The sequence below is a fragment of the Cyprinus carpio genome, chromosome B17 (assembly GCF_018340385.1).
Source record: "Cyprinus carpio isolate SPL01 chromosome B17, ASM1834038v1, whole genome shotgun sequence".
NCBI lineage: Eukaryota > Metazoa > Chordata > Actinopteri > Cypriniformes > Cyprinidae > Cyprinus > Cyprinus carpio.
The window spans coordinates 27,796,273-27,818,736 of NC_056613.1; the positions used below are offsets into that span (position 1 = coordinate 27,796,273).

Sequence of the window (22,464 nt, forward strand, 5' to 3'; positions counted from 1 at the left end):
GCAATTAAACAATTATAAATAACAACATGAATAAAATAACATTAAAAATCACCCCAACACCAGTGTGACGTTTTGCCTCCCCTTTTTTAATTAAAAATGTGCATCAGTCAGTGTGTGAAGCAGAAAAACACCTCAAAAGCAAGTCTCAATTATAAGACAGTTTCAGAGTACAGACATTAAAGAAAAACAGACTAAATAAAACCCACACAAACAACGGAAACATATTGGGTTGCACTTGCTTTAAAAACATGCAAATATCGATGTGATACACGCAGAATGCAGCAACACCGGAGCCGAAGCAGTGTCCTCAGAGATCTGTGTATGCTCCGTGTGTTCCCGTCGCTCCACAGATGTGCACACACTAGTCTTCTCCAATATTTGGCAATATACATAAAAGAGACAAGAATGCTAAAGAAATTAAAACACAAGAAATTCAGTAGTTTTGACACATGGTGTATATGCACAACAGACTTACTCCGAAATAAAAGTGAAATTCCTGCAAAACTTTCACTCAACGCGTGGACAAAAGCAGAGAACAGGGACACAAACGAACAGTGTTTTGTCTTCACATTCATACACAAAGAGCAATCTTTGACTGAAACGCATCCGCTGCATTAGACCTGATGCATAGAAAAGATAAAACCTTTGAGAATAACACACAAACACTGTACAAACGACATTAACACTGATACACCGAAGACTGACTATAACTAATATAGAGGCACTTTAATTTCATCTCATTATAAAAGAGCATATATTGTGCTGAAAGTTAAAGATGAAAGCGTTAAACCCAACGAGGACTGAACCGTTTATGACACTTTTCTTACATTCATTCTGGAGGGATTGTCTCACGATTAAACTGACGGCATTCAGTGTTGTTCCCGGATAAATGTCCACACACACAGCACTAGAAGATGCGGAGCGCTTTGGCTTGACCTTAGCAGCATGACAGAACTCACACGGTCTTCGGTTATGAAAAGGCACTAGTGATTTTGGCGAAACCCCGTCGATCGGTCTGGACTGAGCACTGGACACACTCGCTGTAAGCACTAATGACAGGGTGCACTGATCTCTCACTCCTGAGGAGCAGAACCCTGCTTCTGACCGGCGTCCTGGAGTCCAGCATCTGCTCTGAGGCTCTGAATGGCTCTCCACAGTCTCTCGTTCTCCTTCTGCTGATCGTTGCACTGAAACAACATTTACAGAAGAAACAGTCCTGTCTAGTGAGCTTGGAATCACACATTCAGCTGAGCACGAGGTTTGTGGGATATTAAATGACACTCTTCTAGACCCCACCTTCAGCTGTTGATTACCAACACAACACTTACTTATCCCATCAACCCTTTAGGTGGAGAATAGCTTTATCCCAGATGTAGATGAGTGTGTTTCTTTATCAGGTTTGTAGAAATGTAGCACTGCATCAGTGTCTCAGCAATGGATGGGTGCCGTCAGAATGAGAGTCCAAACAGTTGATAAAAACATCACAATAATCCACAAGTAATCCACAGCACTCCCAGTCCATCAGTTAACATCTGTAGAAGTCAAAAGATGAAACACATCCAGCATTAAGATGTTTTTAACTCAAATACATAGAGTCCATAATCCATAATAACACTTCCTCCAGTGAAAAAGTGCATCTCCTGTTGTCTCTCACATCAAAATCCAGACACATATTTGTTTAGAGCTGTTTAAAACGCTGCTTGATCTGTGCAGAGTTCTCTCCTGATTCAGACCAGAACACTTTTTCACTGGAGGAAGTGTTATTATGGATTATAGACTCTATGTATTTGAGTTAAAAACGTCTTAATGCTGGATGTGTTTCATCTTTTGTCTTCTCCAGATGTTAACTGATGGACTGGAGTGCTGTGGATTACTTGTGGATTATTGTGATGTTTTTATCAGCTGTTTGGACTCTCATTCTGACGGCACCCATTCACTGCAGAGCATCCAATGATGAGACAGTGATGCAGTGAGATGTGTTACAGTGATGTCAGGAGCACGTGTTGTCAGTGTTTTCAGTCTATAACTCACCTGTTTCTGTAACATCTGAATCTGAGCTTGCTGTCGGTTCACGGTTTCTCTGAGCTGTAAAATAAAACACAACTTCATCACATTCAAACATCTCAGACAAACTATCATACTCCTGGATTTACACATACTGTGTGTTTTTTTTTTAAAAAGTGTCAAAATGCAACAATCCATTTACATTTTGATTCTCTCTTATAGTACTTCTATGGGATGTAACTTTTTTCAAATGAATTCATCTACATTTTTAAACCAAATTTTACATTCATAAATGCTAGCTTTTAAATACAAACCTTTTAAAAACTGTAGTTTTGTTGACTGAAGTAAGGCAGTACATAAACAGTATTAAAGATGCTTTGAATAGGAAATCATTGTAAACGTGACCTCAACAAAGTATTTTTATACCAAGTACCCTTATTCTGCTTTTTATATTAACCCTCCTGGCACTTTTTATTTATTTTTGGGTCCATTCAAATATGTTTGAGTCCGATTCTGATCCCAAATCCATCACGCCACGAAAAATGTAAAAACGTCAGACGTTTTTGTAGAAAACATAACGACCATCTTTGCAGAAACAAGCTTGTGTTGTTGTGAACTGCAAGTCAAGCGGAAAAAGACAATATACTACTGGTATACGATTAATTTTTCCCCATTCTGAACTGTACGAGTGACACGTCTTGGGTTTTCTACGGTCTTTGATGAAAGCGCACATTCACTCTCTGACAGCAGATGGCGCTAAACAGCAGAAATGCAGCCGTTACCCCGGAAACCCCACAAACAAACGTGTTTAAATGATTTAAATAGCGTTCAGATTTCTGCATCACAATGGTGTTCATCACAGCGCCAAGTAGATTTAATAGGCTACTTATTTTATAACCTTTTTTTACATTTTAATCTAATTAGCTTTGATTTTTTTAACCTTTTTTTCCAAATCGATCACGCCACGAAAAATGTAAAAACGTCAGACGTTATTGTTTGGTCACACTTTACATTAGGGCTTCATTAGTTAATTCTTTAGTAGGTAATTACAATATTTAATAACATATTGTTAAAAGGTTATGTAGTCTATTTAAGACATTATCGGCTGATTAGAAGGAAATGCTGAATATTTGCCCTCTCTCTCTCTCTCGTTTCTGTTTATGAGAGTAACCTTGTTTCCGTTCAGTGTAGTGTTCAGCTGTGTGTCAGATGTGTGGAGCGTACGTGTGTTAGCTCGACGCTCGCGCCACAGCAGCTCTGCTCGGAGCGTCCCGTCTCCACGCCGTTCATCCGCTCGTAATCCACGCACGCAGCCGGCTGCAAAACAAACACAACGCACGGGTCAGAGACGCAGGCCCCGCCCACTCACGAGGAAACCCCGCCCCCGTTAGGGTTAGAATGCAATGTGTGTACCAGAAGGCTCTTTCCGGCGGCGGCCTTGATCTGATCCAGCTCCTCGTACGGCAGCGTGGCGCTCTCGGTGTAGGGCTTGGTCAGCGGGTCGATGGAGTCCTGAGAATCGTCCGGCATCGGGATGAACTCAGCGTCCAGCAGCTCCTGCAGTCACACAGAAAGAGCCAGCGGTGTTTAGAGTCACCGTAGCAGCGCTGCAGCGATGTCTGTGAGCTCATCAGTAATAATCAGACAGCAGCTGAGAGAAGAGAAGAACCAGGACTGTCTGTAAACCTTCAGATACTTCAAGCACTCACAGATAAAAAAAAAACCCATCTCTTAACTTTATATTTGCTTGTATGTTTTAAAGCTATATTTAGTTGAATTATAAAAATAAAAAAAAATAAAAAAAAATTGGATTTATTATTAATTTGTAATTATTTAAAAAAGGAGCCTGCTTTTATAATTTAATAGAAATGCACAAAATAAATTTGATATAATCGTGATGCATCGTGAATCGTTGACATGATAATCTGGCTTTTTTATCATGAAACCAGTTGATTACACCCCTACCAAGTCTGCTGAAAACATGATAATTGTAACTGAATTGAATCATGAAACCAGTGATGATTAAAAAAAATAGAAAGTTTTTTTGGTGTAACAATTTTTGGCTTGTTCTGAATGAGATGACAGTTGGTGATTGTGAACACACACACACACACACACACACCAATCATGGACATGATTTGGATATGTTAAAGGGTCAGAAATAAACAGTAACACGCGGTCCCTTCGTGGTCAGAAATGACTGATATAGAAAATAAATGGCAAACACAAAAAATGCTAATAAAATGTAACAGTATAAATATTGCATAGTATCATAAAATCCCCTCAAAATTCTTTATAAGAATAAAAACAATACTACTGAACAATAATTTATTAGACTGGTTTTTCTGAAAAAAAAAACAGTGTTAGATGTCCAGGCTGAAGAATGAAGAACAGAGTATGACCCAGAAATTGAAGAGGCTCCGAGGGTTTAGCACAATATTGAGGGGAACACAACTCGTCATATGTTCTCTGCAAAATACTGATGCTCTTAAGTATTTTCATCTTGTTTTCTACTACAGATATCTAAAAATTCTTAAATCAGGATACACTTTCTGGGGATACAAAATGACATCGATGAGCCAGCTTTACTAACTTTTTTAGGGCCCTATGAAATCCATTTTATTTTTTCCTAAATTCAGTTTTTTTCTGTTTAAATTTTTCTAGACTCCTTTTTAATAGTTAAATTAAAGTTTATTAACCAAAAAAGCATGTCTTATTAATTAAAACCATGAAATGTATAGATTTTCACATCAATTTAACAAAAATTACATGTTTTAGGGCCCTATGAAATGTTTGTATTTTTTCTCACCATATTTTTTTTATTGTTACCAGATTCTGTGTCTAATTATTTGAATGCATAAAATGTATTCTTTTTTAATTCTTCTTCTTGTATTATTTTTTTTTTATTCTTTTTTTTTGTATTGTGATTTTATTATTTTTTTTCTCAGAAATTTATCAAATGAAGGCATAAAACAGTAATTTCATTTAGCTTTTAATTATTGAAAATTAAGCAAACTTTATGTTTTTAGCAAACAAAGTGGATTTACTATTAAAATTTAAACATGGAAGAAATGTTGTGTGATTATTCCTTAAAAAAAATAATGTTTGTTTCTTAGCCTATTTTAGTAGTAGGTAGATTTATTAGTGTGTACATTTACTGTTCTACTGAACAATAGACTTCAAATTAAACCGGACTTTTATTTTGACGGGTTGCCGTGAATACAGTTCTGTGTATGTGATATGACGCTATACTCGAATCAAACGGTCAACTGCTCATGAAGAGAATTTAAGGGCAGTTCTGGAGATGTTCTTCATGTGTTTACGTCCTCATTTAGAGAGACGGCAGACGCTGAAATCACAGCGAGCGTCACGCGCGCTTCAGTATGTGTAGTGAATGGAAACACGCGTCTGCGACATTCATTGACAGAGACACGCAGAACATGCAGGATTCATATTTAAATCGAATTTTGTGGCTTAATAGCTACTAGATACTAGTCCATATCGCGATTTGATTTAAGTGTAATGACCTACTTTTGATTAATTCATTCAAAATTTGACAAATTCCATGACATTCCGTGTTAAACTGTAAATTCCATTTTCATGACTGGATAGGGCCTTACATTTTGCACCAGTGCAAACCCTCTTTTGGCATTAAAGACTACTGTAACCCAGTTTGTGCTTGATAGGACTGAACACTGAAGACTTCCTGCTCTGAACTAAGATTTTATGAATAAGAAGCTCTTTCAGAGCCTCAGGAGGGTGATGGGTGTTAAATCTGCGTTCACCTTCTGCAGCCAGGAGGGGCAGGAGCTCTCGTTGGTCTTGCTGTCCATGGAGAAGATGGGCGTCTCCAGACCTCTGTCGTCCATATCAGCCTCCACGGTTCGTCCCAGCATCCCCAGCTCCGAGTCTGTGGCCGAGTCCGTCTCCAGATCCACGGAGGAGGTGGAGCACTGACCTAACACACACACACACACACACACACACACACACACATCTGAGGAGGAACTCAAGGATCCGCCTGAGGAAACTTTCATCATTTCAAATAAGATAAACTTTAACTTAAATAAAATAATAATAGAAAACACCCCTCAAACTTGTTTCAGCTAGTGTCCAATGCAGCATTTCTCATTTTCATTTTGTTGATCGTGATGTACTGAATCCAAAAACTGAATTAAAATTGATTAAAACTCTATAGACATACAATTTTTTTTTAATTAAATAAAAAAAATTAATGAAACTGAAAAAAGCATGCAACAATATTACTAAAACTTTATCTAAGATGACAGAAGTAAATATAAAAATAAAACAACTTACTTAAAATAATAAAAACTACAATAGAATCTCAATTATACTAAAATAACACTGGTTCTTACACATGCATAAATAAACAACAACAACAACAACAACAACAACAAACTGATCTTACCGCTTGCAATGGACAGTCCGCTGCTGTTTGAACGGATTGTTTTGGAGTTCAAGACTTTTTCTGTGAATAAACGTTAACAGAAATTTAAACTACAAACATTTACACTGTCATTTAAATACATAATCAACTGCTGGCAAGATGGACTTTAATAAAACTGGGCTGTCTATGCAGTAGAGATGAGCTACAGGACAGGTTCGCTACTGACCCATGATGAGGATGGTGTGCCAGCCTCTGCAGGACAGATCCGGCACGTGGTGCAGGGAGCCGAAGATGGGCCGAGGAAGAGCGGGACACACCTCGGAGCCGAAGCCTTTATCAGCAGGCATCCCCAGACGCCCGTTCCCTGCGTTCCCCCACGCGAAGATCTGATTATCTGAGGACACATCACATCACATCACAGCACAACACATTCATATTCATACATTTAGATACTAATAACAGAGATGCAAACAGCTCAGAGGGAGAAAAGGTGAGATCATTCGGGGACATGCTTGACATGGAATTTCTTTACATGCTCTTTGTAGTTACTTTAAGGTTTTATTATTATTTTTTTAATCACCTTATATGTCCAAACCTGTAATTTTTCACACACACACACACAAACCACACACACACACACACACAACACAAACACACAAATAAAACCCAAACATTTTTGTACAAAAAACACAAATATTTTTGTAAATACTGAATACATTCGATCAGAATCCCATGTTATAAAAGATGAAGTGTCTATTTAAGACACTATTGGCTGATTATTAAAAGATGACCTAAAACACTAAAATGCCCTCTCTCCTCTCTCAATCCTCTTCACACCTCAAATAACTGACCTAAAATGCTAATGAAAAACAAAATAACAGTTTCTTATTCTAACCTTCTCTCTAACTCTCTCTGGCCCAAGCAAATTCATAGGATGACCTATTTTGATCTCAGAGTCACTTTTTTTTTTTTATGGAAGCAATCAAATTAAAAGCAAAGATACCCGAGTGCTATACAGTCTCAGTTAGAAAAGTACACATTTTTTTTATTATAGACTAAATAAAAAGAAACCGACATATGGAAAGATAGAGCTCTAGTGTTAAGGGGGGTGGCACACTGGACGAGAAGCGCAGCGCCACGTCTTTAAAATTCGAACACATTGTTTTCTATGAGTGTATGCACACAGGTGGCGCCATTCGACGTCTGTCTGCGGCACTGGACTACGACTCAGGACGCTGTTCAAATTCCTGCCGCGCCACAGAGCACCATCTGTGTAGTTTTATATTAAATAAGCTCGAAATTGAGCTCGCGGTTATAGAATGTGTGCGTCTGGTTTGCGATACCTTGAGATGTCCTAGACACGGTGCTGCGCTTCTCGTCCGGTGTGCAACCGCCTTTAGAGGCCTTTTTTGCTTTTGTTAGTTTTGTTTTTGTTAACTGTATAATAGATAGAATATAAAAAGAATAGAGAAGCTAGTGTTAGTTTTTTAAACACTCAGCACATGTTAATGAATAGAGTGCAAGTCTAAAAGGGGCATTTTTTTAAGGAGTAGAATTAGAATAGAGATTGCTTGAGTTAGGGGGTCAAATAAAGATGGAAGAGATGTGTTTTAGCCGATTCTTGAAGATGTCTAAGGACTCAGATTAAGTTGTGCAGGTCATTCCACCAGGAGGGAACATTTAATTTAAAAGTCCGTAAAAGTGATTTTGTGTTTCTTTGGGATGAACAATAAAGTGGTGTTCACTTGCAGAACACAAGCTTCTAGAGGCACATGAGTGTGAAGTAATGAATTTAGGTAAAGGGGTGCAGAGCCAGTGCTGGTTTTGTATGCAAACATCAATGCCTTGAATTTTATGCGAGCAGCTATTGGTAGCCAGTTCAAATTGATAAACAGAGGTGTGACGTGTATTCTTTTCAGCTCATTAAAAAATTTAATCTTGCTTGCCGCGTTCTGGATTAATTGTAAAGGTTGATAGAACTGGCTGGGAAGACCTGCCAAGAGAGCATTTGCAATAGTCTAGCCTGGACAGAACAAGAGCTGAACAAGTTGTGCAGCATTTTCGGAAAGAAAGGGCCTGATGTTCTTGATGTTGAATAAAGCAAATCTGCAGGACCCGACATTTTTAGCAATGTGGTCTGAGAAAGTCAGCTGATCATCAATCATAACTCCAAGGTTTCTGGCTGTTTTTGAATGAGTTATGGTTGATGGGCCTAACTGGATGGTAATAATTGTGATGAAAAGATGGGTTTGCTGGAACCACAAGCAGTTCTGTCTTGGCAAGTTTGAGTTGAAGGGGATGGTCCTTCATCCAGCAAGAAATGTCTGGTAGACAAGCTGAGAGATGCGAGCAGCTACCGATGGATCATCAGGATGGAATGAGAGGTAGAGTTGAGTGTCATCAGCACAGCAGTGTGTCATGAAAAGCCATGTTTCTGAATGACAGAACCTAATGATGCCAATGTAGACAGAGAAGAGAAGTTGGTCCAAGAAGTGAGCCCTGAGGCACCCCAGTAGTTAGATGTTGCGACTTGGACAACCTCACCTCTCCAAGATACGTTGAAGGACCTATCTGATAGTAAGACTCAAACCATGGAGTGCGGTTCCTGAGATGCCCTTTGTCAGTAGGGTTGACAGGAGGATCTGGTGGTTAACAGTGTCAAAAGCAGCGGGACAGATCAAGCAAGATAAGTATTGAAGATTTGGATTCCGCTCTTGCCAGTCTTAGGGCTTCAACAACTGAGAGCAAGGCAGTCTCGGTTGAATGTCCACTTCTGAAGCCAGATTGGTTGCTGTGAAGGAGGTTGTTCTTGGTAGAGACTTGGTTGAATACAGCTCATTCAAGTGTTTTTGCAATGAAAGAAAGAAGGGAAACTGGTCTGTAGTTCTCTAAAAGAGATGGGTTGAGGGTAGGGTTTTCTTAAGTAGTGGAGTTATACGAGCCTGTCTAAATGTTGAGGGGAAAACACCTGTAATGAAGGGATGGTGTTAATGATGTGAGTGAGTACAGGTAACAACTGGCATGAAAAAAAAAAGTAAAAAAGAAATGACTTGAAGGAAGATGAGATGAATTGTAGGATCCTGTGGACAAGTATTAGGATGATTAGAAAGGATGAGTTTGGAGACTTCTGACCTCATAGAGTGATGTGAATGAGTGTATGTTTTGCTGGTGATATGGGCATGATGGATTGTGGTGGTGGAAAATTGCACTGATGGTTTTTATTTTCATTAATGAAAAACTTGTCATAAGTCGTCAGCTTCAGAGTTGATGACGGAGGCGGACGGAGGACAAAGGAGTGAGGAAAAGAGTTTTAAAGAGCATGCAAGAGTTTAGAAATTGTCAGTATGGTTATGATAGTATGTCCTTATAGTCCAGTGGAGACCCTTTACAAAAGGAAGGAAGAGAGGATAACCTATAAATAACAAAAAAAATATAGACAGGTCCTTCTCAAAAAATTAGCATATTGTGAAAAGTTCATTATTTTCCATAATGTAAATGATAAAAATTAAACTTTCATATATTTTTAGATTCATTGCACACCAACTGAAATATTTTCCAGGTCTTTTATTTTGTTTTAATACTGATGATTTTGGCATACAGTCTCATGAAAACCCAAAATTCCTATCTCAAAAACTTAGCATATCATGAAAAGGTTCTCTAAACGAGCTATTAACCTAATCATCTGAATCAACTAATTAACTCTAAACACCTGCAAAAGATTCCTGAGGCTTTTAAAAAACTCCCAGCCTGGTTCATTACTCAAAACCGCAATCATGGGTAAGACTGCCGACCTGACTGCTGTCCAGAAGGCCATCATTGACAAACCCTCAAGCGAGAGGGTAAGACACAGAAGAAATTTCTGAACGAATAGGCTGTTCCCAGAGTGCTGTATCAAGGCACCTCAGTGGGAAGTCTGTGGGAAGGAAAAAGTGTGGCAAAAAACGCTGCACAACGAGAAGAGGTGACCGGACCCTGAGGAAGATTGTGGAGAAGGACCGATTCCAGACCTTGGGGGACCTGCGGAAGCAGTGGGACTGAGTCTGGAGTAGAAACATCCAGAGCCACCGTGCACAGGCGTGTGCTTTTGAACCAGAAACAGCGGGCAGAAGCGCCTGACCTGGGCTACAGAGAAGCAGCACTGGACTGTTGCTCAGTGGTCCAAAGTACGTTTTTTTCGGATGAAAGCAAATTTTGCATGTCATTCGGAAATCAAGGTGCCAGAGTCTGGAGGAAGACTGGGGAGAAGGAAATGCCAAAATGCCTGAAGTCCAGTGTCAAGTACCCACAGTCAGTGATGGTCTGGGGTGCCATGTCAGCTGCTGGTGTTGGTCCACTGTGTTTTATCAAGGGCAGGGTCAATGCAGCTAGCTATCAGGAGATTTTGGAGCACTTCATGCTTCCATCTGCTGAAAAGCTTTATGGAGATGAAGATTTCGTTTTTTCAGCACGACCTGGGCACCTGCTCACAGTGCCAAAACCACTGGTAAATGGTTTTACTGACCATGGTATTACTGTGCTCAATTGGCCTGCCAACTCTCCTGACCTGAACCCCATAGAGAATCTGTGGGATATTGTGAAGAGAAAGTTGAGAGACGCAAGACCCCACACTCTGGATGAGCTTAAGGCCGCTATCGAAGCATCCTGGGCCTCCATAACACCTCAGCAGTGCCACAGGCTGATTGCCTCCATGCACGTCATTTCTGCAAAAGGATTCCCGACCAAGTATTGAGTGCATAACTGAACATAATTATTTGAAGGTTGACTTTTTTTGTATTAATTCCCGACCAAGTATTTATTGGTCGGATGAAATATGCTAATTTTTTGAGATAGGAATTTTTGGTTTTTCATGAGCTGTATGCCAAATCATCAGAATTAAACAATAAAAGACCTGAAATATTTCAGTTGGTGTGCAATGAATCTAAAATATATGAAAGTTTAATTTTTATCATTACATTATGAAACTAATGAACTTTTTTTCACAATATTCTAATTTTTTTGAGAAGGACACTTTACTATTAAAAAACAATTTTGTTGACATATTTTCCAAAATTAAACTGAAACGTGAAAACAAAATAAAAAAGTTAATTCAAGAGTCGGCGCGCTGATAGCTTCGTTAACATCAACTAAACATGATGACAGGCTTCTAAAGCATTTATTAATGTTAGTAAATATTTTTAACATTTAATAATACATTTTTAAAACCAAAAGATAAATGTGAGCTTACATCTACTTTGTATTAACTAACCTGCGCTACCATGAACTAACAGTAAACAGTTGTGTTTTTCATTGTTTGTTAATTTATTAGAGTTTAGTTAATAATGTATGAATGTGTGATACCATGAAATAGTGAGTAAAATGCAGTTTTTAAAAATCGAGTTTTAGTGTGTCACAAAGCAAAGCACATAAAAATTCTTTAAAAAATAAAAATTAGCATGAAAACTGAAAGTACACAAATAAAAGCTAATGCAAAAAATTAATACAAACTATATAGTTACAGATATTAAAATAGCACTCCTGGAGATTGCTTCCACCTTCTCCTATCTGCTACAGCTCATTCATTTAGAATTGGTACATAAGTTCATGTGTAAGGCTCATTTAGATGAGCCCTCCAAACTGATTTCCAACAGAAGAGGTTGTAAGCTCCATATAAACACAAACTCATGTGCTAGAAGGTTTTGGAGCTCCTGCTCTCACCCGCGGTGGCGGCGATAGTGGAATCCGTATCCACACGGGGCCCCTTGGTGAGAAACTTCCCTCCGAAGGCCCCCACGAGGATCTGAAACTCCCGGGTTCTTCTTGAAGTCCTTCACTCACAGCTGCCCGAAGTTAGTACAGCCGAAAGGTCATCAGACGGGTCCGCTCTCTGCACAGCTCATAACACACACCATGAATCCTCAATCATCAGAGCATCAGCCGTTACAGAGAGATGCAGATGAAGACGCCACCGACTTCTATAGCGGCGTTGTGTGTCGTTCCCGGATCGATGAACTGGATCCTTGAAGCGCGCGAGCTGCTTGACCCAGGCGTGAGGGTGGTGGTGTACGGTCTCCCATGCTACCCCTAAAAAACATTCATGCAGTGCACATGATAACACGGCTGTCGATTTACTACAGTGCTAGGACCCCGAAGTTTAAGATACACAGCCAAACATGACCCTCTTGTATTTAATAATATATAGCATATAACACCATCACGAGTGCTGTTTTCCCCGCAGTATCTGTACAAATGCAAATGTGACTGATGTGTACAACATGGTCAGTAAACATGAAGTGATACTGCTTACCATTTAAGACCGCAGTATTGTTGAATATTAGGCTGGAGGGGGAACCCATACTACATCGATGCATCGCTAATCGATAAATCTTTTTTTGTCGATTCTGCATCGATTCATGAGATTTCATCAAAATGCACTCTCGATTCTTTACTTCTGAGCGTAGAGTTTGAACAGCAGAATTCCACTGCATGCTTTAGAACCCGCTGTAACGCTGTTCTGCTTGTTCCAAAGCTTTAACCAGACTGAGGGTGAAATTAAAGACTCTAAGTGCTCTTTGCGTTTGAGTGTGCAGATAAACTAGAGATAGCACCATCTGCTGTTAAAATCTAAGCTCAGAACGATTCCGAGAATAACTACCACGAAATCGTTCTGCATCGATTTATCATGCAGTCCTATCATATTGTCTGCTTTTGCTTAACTTTGCGATGAAAATAGTTCTAATCAAAGCCACAGCAGAACTGTTGAGTGTCCTCTGATCAACGACAGCCGGTGATTCGTTACTGACTGAATCCATGCGTTTGCACAAATTGATGTGCAGTCAATGATTCAGTGACTTACTTCATAAAGACGTCCCGTCTGAACGAATCAGCTTGAGTGAATCGGACTCACTCAATAAGACAGTGACTTGACCTACTTTAATTTTGAGAGTGCGGATTCATGTATTAATGATTAATTTATTTAATATTTCAATTTTAATAAAAAATTTAATTTTGAGAGTGCGGATTCTATTTCAATTTTAATAAAAAAATAATACCCATTTGATATGTAACGTCTATTCACGATTTTTCTTGTCTCACACAATGACTTCAAAATATATATATTTTTTTTTTTTCTGTAAGCGAAAAGGGGGGTAATTAATGTGTGATTAACTAGACTAATGTATTGGCACATCATGTAATTAGCTTGATTAAAATTGTTTTGTGATTATCGACAGCCCAAACTGATAGTTCATCTCTTACTAAGTACACTAGGGGTTCGGACGGGAGCTGCTGATACTGCGGTTTCATGAGTTCATGAGTATGCTCGTCGCAGTACATACTTCCCCCGGGTGGTTTTTGATTCCAGTGATGCCTAGATTCAGACCCAGCTTGTTGAGCTCGTTGCTCCCGCAGGCTAAGACCTTTCCAAACTCTGTGAGGAAGAAGGTGCAGTCACTGCCGCAGTACACAGAGTCAATGATGGCACCTTTAGGAACCTCCACCTGCAGACGAGATCGAGACATTACACACACACATACATGCTCACATGCTCACACACACACGCTCCATCGCGCACACACACACCTGCACCACATGCTCACACACACCACACACACACACAGATGCTCACTGGGAACAACACACACAGACACACACACACACACACACACAGTCACACTCCCACAGACACACACAACACACACACACACACAGCAACACCCACACACACACACACACACAGTCACACAGTCACAAACACACACACACTACACACACACCCACACACACACACACACCACACACACACACAAACACGCTTTCACACAACACCACACACACACACACACACACAGTCACCACACAGTCACGACACACATGCACGGCATGCTGCACGCATTCTCACAAATCCACACACACCAGCTCACACACACACAGTACACACACACAGTCAGTGGTCACACACATGTCATCACTGCACAGACACACGCACACACTACAGCACACACACAACACTCACGCCACAGGCCCACAGCGCACACACAGCACAACCAGTACACCAAGCACATAACTCATGGTATTTTAATAAAAGTAGTTTGTCTTTAAAATATGAATATTAATATGCCATGTCAGTTTTAATGTTTTTTGTTGTTCTGAATTAGTTACAAGATGTATGTATCTCATGGTATTTTAATAAAATTTTGTGAAAATGTTTTGGAAAGAGTCTCTTCTGCACGCTACGGTGCGGGGGCTCTTGTGAACTCTGTTTTGATGTTCAAAAAGTACCAGAGATATCTTGAAATATTATTACAAGTATTAAAACAGCTGTTTTCTATGTGAATATCTGTTAAAGTGTAATGTATTTCTGTGATGTTCAGCTGTATTGAGTCAGCATCATGTACTCCTGTCTTAAGTGGTCACCTGATCTTCAGAAATACGTTCTAAATATGATGATTTCAAGCTCTGCATATCATACATATTTATTACAAATGGGAGTAAAATGCAGGTTTACGAATAAAAAAAAATAAAATACAACTCAAATGAAAACAAAAGCGTAACTCAAGACTATACACAGTTTGTCCCCAAAACTAAAATGAAAACAAAAGCTAACTAAAAGCTATACAAGTATTTCACTCCTCATGTCATTGAAAGTGTGAGATCTTTGTAGAAGTAAGGGTCTGTGGTCTGAATTGGGGACGGGGAGATGGTTCTGACAGAGCCACCAGGAGGCAAGCCTAACACCTTTAGCTACAAAGCGTAAGGGTTAGTGCTAATGCTGGCTTTTCGCTTCAGTATGTGTGAGGCTTGAGTCTGGGGTTAGTTGGAGAGGGTAAGGGGTGATGTTCGTCAGTGTCATGTTGAAAGTAAGTGCCTCGCAAGTCAATGTGACCGTTCTCACCGGCTCTCGCCCGCAAGTCCCTCCCCAGTAGTAGATGGTCCCCGCTGCGGGTCAGCGCCACCACTGATTGTCCCCGCAGGACACCTGACGCACCGGACGCTCGCTAAGGAAGAAGTCCAGCAGTACAACCGGGCTCCAGCGACCTCCATGCCCAGCTCGTTCTCCACACCGACACAGCCGTAGTAATCAGAGCCGAACATGTACATCTGATCCTCGTCTGCAGGAGGAACCACAAACACACAGATCATCACGGGCCTCCACTAATCAGTTTATTTCACTTTGACTTGATGATATTTGTGAGCACAGACACAGTCATGAGTAGCACAGATATATTTGTAGCAATAGACAACAATACATTGTATGGGTCACAATTATACATTTTTATTTTATTACAAAAATCATTAGATATTAAGATAAGATCAGGTTCCACTGAAGATATTTAGTAAATTTCCTACCGTAAATATATATCAAACTTAATTTTTGATTAGTAATACTGCATTGCTAAGCAACCTTCATTTGAACCAACTTTTTTAAAGATGACTTTTCTCAATTTTTAGATTTTTTTTGCTCCCCTCAGATTCCAGATTTTCAAATAGGTTGTATCTCAGACAAATATTGTCCTCCTAAACAAACCACTAACATCAATGGAGAGATGATTTATTCAGAAACACAGATGATGTAAGCAAAACTGAGACAGACTCAATCCAGAAGAAAACTGTGTCTTCGAGAACGCTTCAAGAAATCTTTCCTGCAAAGCTCCTGAGAAACTCTGCTCAAGTGCACCGAGGACAAAAGCTGCTTTAAACCCCAGAGCATGCCCACCAAATGATGATTTAGAATTTAGTTTTGAACCAGACAGCCCTCATTTTAACAGCATTGCCTACACACCTGGCCTAAAACCAGGAAGATTTCTGAAGCGTCTTTTTTTAGGAGACACGCAGTTTTCTGGATTGAATCTGTCTCAGTTGCTAGACAGATGTTTCTTCAATGTGACTCCAGACAGACTGTCTGATGATCAGATCCACATTTTTTTGATGAAGAACAAACATCTCTGTGTTTTTTTAATTTTTGTGTAAATGTGTGATTGTTGGTGTTGTAATGTTATTTTTTATTGATGAAATACTAGAGAAAGATAGAATTGAATTAACTTAATTAAACCAGTTTGCTGCTGAAAAACACTAGTGTTTCGAATACATTTTGTCACTCTGCGGTAGGTTCTGTGTAATGGGCTCATATTTTGGTGGAAACTGGGTGGCATTTTATCTTTTTTTTCAGGGATTCACTGAGATGAATGGACGTAATCATAAGAAAGAGCGCGCTAATTGAGCCCGGTCTGGTTTTAACGCGCTCAACGACACGGTGACAGACAGGCCCAGTGCGAAGTCGGACTCCGCAGGACCCTGTACCGGATGGCTTTGGCCCTGCAGAACGCTCCAACTCTCCGCAGGCACTGACGGTACGAGGCCTGGTCGCCGTGACCCATCTGACCCCCATCTTGGCTCCCTCCCTGAACGCTCTGCACGAAACAAACCAACACCATCGTAGTGTCCAGAATAAAATGGAATTTGGAAACTGGAAAATAACGGTGACAATATTTAATTCTGAGGTTTGCATTTAAATGGAACGGTGGTTTCATTCAAGTTTAAATTGTTGAACGAAACCAAAAAAAAGAAAGAAAAACACTTTTTTTTTTTTTATAAACCATATTGTGTTTGTTGGTTTTTTTGAACGTTGGGGGAGTTGAAGGTAGGAATTTTAGGTGCGGAAGTGACGCAACTTTTTTTGTTGGGAGTGAAGGATTTTGTTTTTTTTTTTATTTTTGAACCAAGTGGACTAGAGGTTGCCCATTGAATGAACGTGATCCAAACCCCCACTGCTCCCCGTGTCGCTCGCAGCTTAAACGCAAACCCGTGTTAATAGATGTTAGTATCATGGAAAAGTGTCAATAAACTGCTGAAATAAGGTTGTGCAATTTAAAGGCCTTAAATATAAATGCAGAAACTTCATTAAACCACATGGGTGTTAGAACTAAACAAGAAGAGAAAAATAACAAAAGAAATACAAACATATAAAAAACTTATAAAAATTAATACAAATAAAGATAATATTCAAATAAATAACTGAATAAGTGTTAAAACAAAGAAACAAAAAGGTCTTCATGATATAGGGTTATCTTGTAGTATATATTGTATATGGTTTTTTTGTTTTTGTTTTTATTTTTTTTTTTATTTATTTTTTTTTTAGTTAAAGTTTCTGAACTTAATTTTAATGAGATGTGTTCAAATGTGGAATGTTCATTTTTAGCTTTTTTTTTTTTTATTGTTTATTTTAAATGTCTTTGCCGTGTCACAACCTCCCCACGACCTCTTTTACTTATACCCCTCGCAATGGAAACTTGTTTTTTATTTTGTGTTTGTTTTATTTATTTTTTTTTTTGTTTTATAATCGTCTGTAAGTTGTTTTGAACTTTTTAATATAATAACCTCGACTCAAAGATATTTTTGAATCTTTCTGCAGTGTGACTCCAGATGTGAGTGTGGAGTGTGATATAAAGCACACTTACGGCCCAGGTGTACAGCTCCTTCTCGACGGTCACCACAGCGAAGTGTGTCTCTCGTGTGTATACGTGCTGAGAGGTGCTGAGCGCTGTTGAAGACCTTAAACATGTGAGGAGTGAACTTCCCCCCGCCCCAGAAATACACCTCCCTCGAGCGTGATCGTCACCCAACCGCCACCGGCGTCTCCGTCACCGTGCTCAACCTCAAACCAACAAACCACAACATTAACTGCAGACCAGTCCACAAACACTGACGCTCTGCTGGGAACCACAGGACACCTACTTGGGTTTCTTGATGGCTGAATTAAGCGCCGCCACCCTCTCCTCCAGCTCCCTAAACACACACACGACCGACAGTCACTCCACATCATCACTGCGGCTCAACTCGAGCACAAGCGTGTCATTTAGTCACCGAAATACACAAGAAAGAAGGAAAACTGATCAGAAAATAAAACACAATTACAATTTAAATTAATAAATACAACTGATATAAACAAATAATAAAATACAATACAAGTACAAAAGACAATATAAAGAAATAATTAAAATAAATATAATAAATTAATTAAATTAAAATAAAGAAGCAAACTTTAAAGCTGCAGTCTGTCATTTTTATATGAACCAAATAAGAATTTTCACCGGATATTATCATCTGAACAAGTAAGAACAAGTTGTTCTGACCAACTCAGGAAAAAAAAGCATTACAATAAATTCGCTCTACCAATGCTGATTAACCTAACGATCGCTTAGCTCATATCACGTCAAACCGTGTAAATTATTTTTATTGTTACACTTTGTTCTCAAATTGTTAATGTTAACAACATCAGCATTGCGTGACTGTGTATAGAGTGTGTATCAGCTTGTAGATTTCAATTTCTGTACAGTAATCTCTAATTGTCATATCATTCGAATTTCATATTAAGAAATTATTTTATTTTTAACCCAAAAAGCTAATTATTCTTCCTTAGAACTGGTTGTCTTTAAAATACAAATCTTGTGTATTCCCACGTAGGCTATCTGTAATCAGATGCACATTTAAAACTGAAATATAATTTAATTTCAGTCCCATGTGTTTCATAAACATATAATACTTTCTGGAATACAATCTGCCATAAAAATGATAAGTTCAATTATACCAGCTGCTGTGAGAAAAGGCTATAAACAATCCGTCACCTGCAGGATCCTCACAAGCGATATAGTAATATAGTCTACTAGCCAGGAAAACTTCTTTATGTTTACAGATGTGACGCAATGAGCGGATTCCAAATTTTTAATTTTTATATTTTTGTTTTTGTATGTTTGCTTTTGTTTTGGTTAGGTTAAAGATCATATTGTCATGTCTACTGTAATGGAGCATATCATGTAAGGAACTCCAGTGGTTTGGTTTTTGTCTTTCAGATAGGTCCTTCAAAGTATCTTGGAGAGGTGAGGTGTCCAAGTCACAACATCTAACTACTGGTGTGCCTCAGGGCTCGGTCCTTGGACCACTTCTCTTCTCTGTCTACATGGCATTACTAGGTTCTGTCAATGATGTGGCAGCATGCTCAAAATTCCTGTGATTTCTTGTGGTTCCTATCATTAATAATAAGCTAATCATTTTGTTTTTATTAGATAGTAATTGTGGATATATTTTTGGAAGCTGGCTGGTTAGGCACTTGTTCAAAAAATGGATTTTGGATTATTTTAAACAAAAAAAGTTACGCACTGCAGCTTTAAATACATAAAAATAAAGAATTAAAAAAAAATATATACAAAAATGTAATTTTCTGAATGGTCCTTAAAACAGGAATTATTTTTGTCTTTTGATTTGAGGGTTCACTCACGCTCTCACACGAGAGATGACGGGCTGCTCCAGAATCTGCTCCGCCGTCGGCCTTTTCTCAGGGTCTTGATCATCAACACACACGAGCGTCATTATAACAGATATGACTGACAGGCACAGTGAGCCGTAACACAGCGTTACCTGATCTAAACACTCGTACACCAGCTTGATGAGGTCAGACGTATAGACGTCCGAGTTGATCTCCATGGTCCAGTTGCCCTGGACGATCTTCACACACAGGTTCAGAGGATTCTGGGAAGCACATCATCGTCATCATCATCACAGATGAGCAGATTTCAGTCTGATGAACGAGTGTTTGTGAATGTTTGAGATGAAGAGACGCTTACAGTGGCATCAAAGGTCCTGGTGAGGGTCAGGAGCTCAAATAAGACACAGCCCATGGCCCAGATGTCTGATTTAAAGTTGTACTTCACTCCTTGGCACAGTTCAGGAGACATGTAGTACGGCGTACCGACACACTGGAGAACAAAACACAGCAGCTCAACCAGAGGCAAATGACAAACGAGTGACAGTTTGTGGTGAAAGAGAGGGAAAAGTTGATATACAGTCGTGGCCAAAAGTTTTGAGAATTACATAAATATTGGAAATTTGGAAAAGTTGCTGCTTAAGTGGTTTTTATAATAGCAATTTGCATTACTCCAGAATGTTATGAAGAGTGATCAGATGAATTGCATAGTCCTTCTTTGCCCATGAAAAAATTAACTTAATCCCAAAAAAACCTTTCCACTGCATTTCATTGCTGTCATTAAAGGACCTGCTGAGATCATTTCAGTAATCATCTTGTTAACTCGGTCGAGAATGTTGACGAGCACAAGGCAGGAGATCATTATATCAGGCTGATTGGGTTAGAATGGCAGACTTGACATGTTAAAAGGAGGGTGCTTGATGCTTGAAAATCATTGTTCTTTCCATTGTTAACCATGGTGACCTGCAAGAGACACGTGTGCAGCCATCATTGGCGTTGCATAAAAATGGCTTCACCAGGGCAAGGATCATTGTGGCTACTAAGATTGCACCTAAATCAACAATTTATAGGTTCATCAAGAACTTCAAGGAAAGAGGTTCAATTCTTGTAAAGAAGGCTTCAGGGCGTCCAAGAAAGTCCAGCAAGGCGCAGGATCGTCCTCCTAAAGAGGATTCAGCTGCGGGATCGGAGTGCCAACAGTGCAGAGCTGCTCAGAATGGCAGCAGGCAGGTGTGAGCGCATCTGCACGCACAGTGAGGCCAAGACTTTTGGAAGATGGCCTGGTGTCAAGAAGGGCAGCCAAAGAAGCCACTTCTCTCCAAAAAAAACATCAGGGACAGATTGATCTTCTGCAGAAAGAAAGTATAGCTGAATGGACTGCTGAGGACTGGGGCAAGTCATATTCTCCGATGAGCCCCTTTCCGATTGTTTGGGGCATCTGGGAAAAGGCTTGTCCGGAGAAAAAGGTTCTACCATCATCCTGTGTCATGCCAACAGTAAAGCATCCTGACACCATTCATGTGTTGGGTTTGCTTCTCATCCAAGGTAGTGGGCTCACTCACAATTCTGGCCCAAAACACAGCCATGAATAACAGAATGGTACCCAAAACACCCTTTACTACTTCTTCTTCCAACAACCCAAACACAGTTTGGTGAAGAACAATGCAGTTTTCCAGCACGATGGAGCACCAAAGTGCCATAAGGCAAAAAGGATAACTAAGTGGCTCGGGGACCAGAATGTTTTGAAATTTTGGGTCCATGGCCTGGAAACTCCCCAGATCTTAATCCCATTGAGAACTTGTGGTCAATCCTCAAGAGGCGGGTGGACCAAACAAAAACCCACTATTCTGACAAACTCAGAAGAAGTTATTATGAAAGAATGGGTTGCTATCATCAGGATTTGGCCCAGAAGTTGATTGAGAGCAGGCCCAGTCGAATTGCAGAGGTCCTGACAAAAAAAAAACACTGCAAATATAACTCTTTGCATAAAATGTAATTGTTGATAAAAAGCCTTTGAAAACTTATGAAGTGCTTGTAATTATACTCCAGTACATCACAGAAACAACTGAAACAAAGATCTAAAAGCAGTTTAGCAGCAAACTTTTTGAAAACTAATATTTATGTAATTCTCAAAACTTTTGGCCACGACTGTACAGTATATGTGAGTGTAATGACGACAATCCAACAAAATACACATAATGGAGATTTATACACATGTATGTACAGTACACAATGCAGGAACATTAAATAAATTAAAATTATAATTAATAAAATTAATATACTTTGAGAATGATAGGAATTACAAGAAGATGCTCTAAAGTAAAAATGCTTGTATGTATCACGCAATTCAAGGGAAAACAACTCCCGAACATTTTTTTATCAGCCGGACCATACTGATAAAAAAACAAAACAAAAAAACAAACAAAATAAAGTTTACTTCATGTTACTTTACTATTTTAATTTTAATTTAAAATTCTATGATTATTTTTTCTATATGACTTTTTAATTCATTTTCATATTTAAATATTAAATATTTATTTGATTTAATTTATTTTAGCACTTTAATCCCAGTATGGTAAGCCCTAACAAATAAATCAATTAACTAAACTAAAATAAATACAATTTAATGAAAAATAATATTTGTACTTATTTTTATATTTGAAATTGTAATGTCTTTATGAGAATTCATTTTTATCTTTTTAACCCCAGTTTGGGAAACTTTAACAACTTTAAGCAATATTTAATGTCCTTTTATTATTTATTTGATAAATAAACGCAATAAGCAGGCTGATGTTCAGACAGATGGACATTATAATAA

At 39.0% G+C, this 22,464-nt stretch overlaps 1 pseudogene; it reads right to left on the reverse strand.

Moving 5' to 3' along the window:
- Positions 1 to 65: 65 nt before the first annotated feature.
- The window catches only part of LOC109058331, a 27,855-nt pseudogene continuing 5,456 nt past the window's right edge, over positions 66 to 22,464 (reverse strand).